The following is a 5,366-nucleotide window of genomic DNA, read 5'->3' as shown; positions in this document are numbered from 1 at the left end:
GAACTTTGCGGATTTCGCCCACTTCTCGGAGCTCCGTGCGTGTTATACTAATGCACCCATGTAACAGTAATTAAATTGTATTAAATTGTACTAATTTTTTGCTCTCCGTGCTGGACACGAATCGTGCTGGACAAACGCATGTTAGACGCGAGGGTACTATATATATATATATATATATATATATATATATATACAGGTAACTCGCACGGAACACGATCTCACGGAACGCGCTCGCAATTATACACGGTAAGGGCTGGGATACATATAAGACAACGTAAGATTAAAAAACCATTATGAAAACTACAAATTAACGCAGGAGAGGCCTTTGAAAGATCAAATCCTCGAACGTCACCACAGCGCGCGGTTTGTTTTGATTACGTGACGATCTAGGCGGGAAATTATTCAGTGAGTAAGACATTCCCGAGTACAGTAGCACAGTATTTATAAGTTAAATATTTACAGTACTATACTGTTCTGGTAAGTTTATGTGCAACTTAAAATACTATTAAATAACGTTAAAGCAAGAAATAAAGTCTTATAACCAGTTTACCTGATAGGCGTCAGAATATTGCCTTTTTTATTTGTTCGTTTTTTCCACAGTACTGTACAGTATTTGTAAGTTAAATATTTACTGTTCTCGTATGTACTGTACTTGTAAGCACTTAAATAAAGTTAAATAATTAAATAAAGCCTTGTAACCAGTTAACCCGAATTATATGATTACCCATGATCGGCGTCGGAATATTGCCTTTTTTTGTTTGTTCGTTAAACTCTTACTGTACTGCTTTTCTACAGTACTGTATTTGTAAGTTAAATATTTACTGTTCTGGTATGTACAGTCACTCATAAAAGAAAAGACCCCCCCTGCGTTAGAGCCAATATACCTCGGGGTATTCAGTGTTGGTAACAGTGTATTTGACGTCAGCCATATGGGGGGATGAGGAGGGGTGTTTGAGAGGAGGGCGGAGTTAATCTGCACGAAACACTGCTTCAATCCACATTTCGAGTCAAACATACATTATATCTGACTTGTTATCAAGGCATATGTATGTAACCCATCACATTTGAAAAAGTTTATCATTAGCTGAATAAAATCGTCACCCGGTGGCAGGAATAAGATGCAAATGAAACCCCCGGCCTCAAGAGTTAAATGAATGGGCTCGACACATTTAGAATGAACTTTGAATGAACTTCCCTCAAACGCAGCTTCACACCCCCTCACCTGACGTCATTTACAGTGTTACCAGGACTGATATCATATTGGTTGAAAGGTGTCTTGGCCGGGGGGGTCGTTTCTTTTATGAGTGACTGTACTTGTAAGCAATTAAAGCATTAAATAAAGCCTTGTAACCAGTTAACCTGATTTATATGATTACCACCAGTTAACCTGATTTATATGATTACCCATGATCGGCGTCGGAATATTGCCTTTTTTGTTTGTTCGTTAAAGACTTATAATAAGAGAAAAATACATTTTTGTCTTGGTATCTTTACCTATTTGCTCAGGTTTGCTGTAATGGTTTGGATCATTTGATGCAATGCAACGTGTAGAAAACTGTGAAAACTTTCGGGAAGTGAACGAAAATCTGGGACATGAGACTGACCTTGACTTCACCCTCTCATGTATCATCAGTCAGTTCACCATCTGCTATCGTGATGAGTGGATGTACGATTTTTTCGCTCATGGCCATGCCTAACCACACTTAGTTACACCCATTATCTCGACCCAGACAGAAAATACAATCTTTTTCCTACCTTGCAAAACACAATCAACCACCCTGTTTACGAGACAGCAATATATATTGCGAAAATAACAAGGTAAAATGATAAAGATGAACGTAAAATGATAGAGAAAGATGAACATGTTATGACGGAAGAAGTACGTTTTCCCCGTCTGTAAACGTATTTATTTCTGCTTTGTATCTGTATTCGTAATAATTAGACTTAATGTTAGTTCTGAAACTGCATTACGATTCTATTTTTAGCCATTCTCGTGAAGTGGGAGCTGGAAGTTGTGATACAACTTCATTATTGCTAATCGGACTGACCCTCCACTTTATTCTCCCGTGGCAGAGTCTAGCCTTGGAGGACGTACAGTTTTCTCATTTAGGACTGAAAATTCAACTCTTTCGCTCCCTTTTCCAAGCATGGGCACAACGATAAGGTAAAAAATAACTCAAAACTACCATAAACGTAAAAAGGTGAAAATGTATTCATAACATTTTTTTTTTTTTTCCAGCCATTCCTAACAGATTATGTACTGAAATCATTCGATATCACAGTACTGCATTTCTAAGTTAAATATGTACTGTTCTGGTATGTACTTGTAAGTTAAAGCACTGGTACCAGTTAACCTGATTTATATGATTACCTATGGTCGGCGTCGGAATGTTTCCTTGTGTTTACGTGCAGTATTTGTGTGTTGAAGTTTTGCTGTGGAGTACTGTATTTGTGAGTTATAACATTAAATAAACCTTCTAACCACTTAAAGTGCTTTCTAGTGATTACCAGTGACAGATAACAGCAAAACAACACATTTGGGGGGTCTAGGGAGCAAAATACGGAGTAGTTTAAATATACGCGATTTCGCACCTAACACGGCACGGTAGGAACGAAACCCACGTGTTCCGTGCGAGTTACCTGTATATAACTTGGGTCTGGTTAGTACTTGGATGGGTGACCGCCTGGGAACACCAGATGCTGTTGGCATCCCTACGTGTCAAGTGGGGTTGGTGGAGGATTAGTGCCCCTCCCTGTAAAACAATTAACTCCAAGCCCTTGGCCACCCCGTGTGGGATACATGGCGTCTGGCAATGAATGAATGAATATATATATATATATATATATGTAAGGAGCCTCTGTGGTACAGTGGTAAAGTGTGCATTTCGTACACGGGTGAACCAGGGTTTGCACCCCACCAGGGTAATAAACTTTGGGAGTGTTCACCCGGCCATGTACTACTTTGCCGGACACAAGCGGTGCTGTGGTTGAAACAGTGTTCACCCGGCCATGTACTACTTTGCCGGACACAAGCAGTGCTGTGGTTGAAACAGTGTCGCTTACTATAAAGTATGCTTGCACCCAGTCGGCTTGTGCAGGCCAATTACACTCGGTTCACAGACTACACACACATCCAAAGCCACTCCAATGCTACAGTTACACTTACAAGCACTTCTCACCATACATACAATCTCTACCAGACAGCCTAAGCCACTTGGTAGAGATACATTGGCTGTATTGTCCCGACTTCGGTTGGGATAGGCTGGTCCTGCAGTGGATGCTCAAATGGCTGATGATGATGATATATATATATATATAGTACACCCTTCATAAGTTGAACTATTAGAAGACGGAATCTTCAGTAAGTCGTACTCAGGCCGAGACCACGTATGTAAGTAGGCTGAGATGCAGAGGTAGGGGGACAAAGGTGGCACCAGGTGGACATGTGGCCGCCAGTCTACTGCTCGCCTGATTTCACTGGCTTTGAAGTCTCAGGTTATCTTGAAGTTATGCAAAAAGTCGGTGAGAAGAATATTAATGAAGATGATGTCATCCAGTGGCTTGAAATGGATGCAGATGGTCCTGGGCATCATCACCAAACAGAAGAAAAAAATTGCTAAGTCAGTGGCTGGGAAGAAAGATGATAATGATCATGACGACAAGGAAGAGAACAGTGATGTTGGATGCAAGAATCCATACAAATTATCCCAAGTTCATGAAGCAATGGATGTTGTCATATCTTGGCTGGATTATGATGATGATGCAGAAGCACAAAGTTTTTATACACATGTAAGGAAGTTGTGAGGCTTGGTTATTCACTGCCAGTATACGCACCAGAAGCAGGTGAAGATTCATGACTTCTTTAAGCCTATGCCAAGGCGTGGGCCTATCCTTCCTCCTGATTCCAGCAATGATTCTGCTTCTACAGCTCTTCAGATAGTCAGCACTTCAAGCAGTGTTGGCACAGACACCGAATAGTGTCTGTGTGTGTGTTTATGAAAACTGTAATTTGACTAAATGAAAAAAAATGTGTGCATGTGACTTAGCGTTAAGCGATCATGATTAAAGTTCAGTATTATCATTACTGCAAGTGTTACATTGCAGTTTATTATAGTGATTACATTTAAGTTTAATTATCAATGTTCAGTGAAATAAATACTGGGTATTGTTTAGTATGTTATGTTAAATTGTGAACTCCACCACTTCCGTCTCCAACACAAGCTGCCAATGGGTCTGTACTACCTCTAATGAAAGGTAAATAAGGTGCACTATTTTTTTTTTTGTCTTTTTTATTCATTTATACACTGTATATGCTCCTTTACTTTAGTACAGTATTGAAACGACAAGTAATAAGTACTGTCTTTGCAATTTGGGGGGTGAAAATCTATCTCCAACATAAGCTGCTGACAGGTCTGTACTGCCTCTGTGAATGATTTTCTGCCAGTTAAAGGTACATTAATTGCACTGAATTGTTTTTTGTCATAACTTATTTATTTGTATATGCTCCTTTAATTTAGTGTTGAAAGGACAAGTATTAGGTATTGTCTTAGCAATTTTCAGGGGTGAAAATTCGGTAAGACGGAAAATTTGGTAATTCGAATCAGGGTAGAGCCCCACATAGTTCAACTTGTGAAGGGTTTACTGTATATTTATATATGCTAAATCTTTATAAAATTATTTCATTATATGCTCCATTTCCATTTAATTATACATATGTTGTATGAGAGGGGGGGATGTAAACTGAAAGGGAGGCAGGAAAATGGCAGGGGAAATAGAGGCAATTTGTTTGTGGCCACTCCTTATGGGACTGAGGCATCTGGCTATAGATTTTTTTTTCAGTATATATATATATATATATATAAAGTAATTCCTCTAATATCCGAACGCCCAATATCCGATGTATATATATATATATATGTATATATATATATATATATATATATATATATATATATATATATATATATGCCACGTTGAGTACACCGCTTCCCGTCCGATAAGCGAAGTTAAGCAACGTTGGGTCTGGTTAGTACTTGGATGGGTGACCGCCTGGGAACACCAGATGCTGTTGGCATAACTCCCTACGTGTCAAGTGGGGTTGGTGGAGGATTAGTGCCCCTCCCTGTAAAACAATTAACTCTAAGCCCTTGACCACCCCGTTTGGGATACATGGCGTCTGGCAATGGATGGATGGATATATATATATATATATATAAAGTAATTCCTCTAATATCCGAACATCCCCACTAACCGGACATAATCGTCCTGGGATCCAATATTCCCAAAATGGGCCAAAAACCGCAAAAAAATTGAAAAAAATCTGACTTTTTTCCCACACGTAATTTGAAATTGCCGCCTGGCGCCGA

General features: G+C 39.3%; 1 pseudogene; it reads left to right on the top strand.

The window, feature by feature from the left end:
- The first annotated feature begins 4,955 nt into the window (after window positions 1-4,955).
- LOC145410851 (5S ribosomal RNA) lies at window positions 4,956-5,074 on the top strand (annotated as a pseudogene).
- The last annotated feature ends 292 nt before the right edge of the window (window positions 5,075-5,366 follow it).

Source organism: Coenobita brevimanus, chromosome 86 (assembly GCF_032717465.1).
Source record: "Coenobita brevimanus isolate Jiangsu-jjx chromosome 86, ASM3271746v2, whole genome shotgun sequence".
Classification (NCBI taxonomy): Eukaryota; Metazoa; Arthropoda; class Malacostraca; order Decapoda; family Coenobitidae; genus Coenobita; species Coenobita brevimanus.
This window is presented reverse-complemented; position numbering and strand designations above follow the sequence as displayed.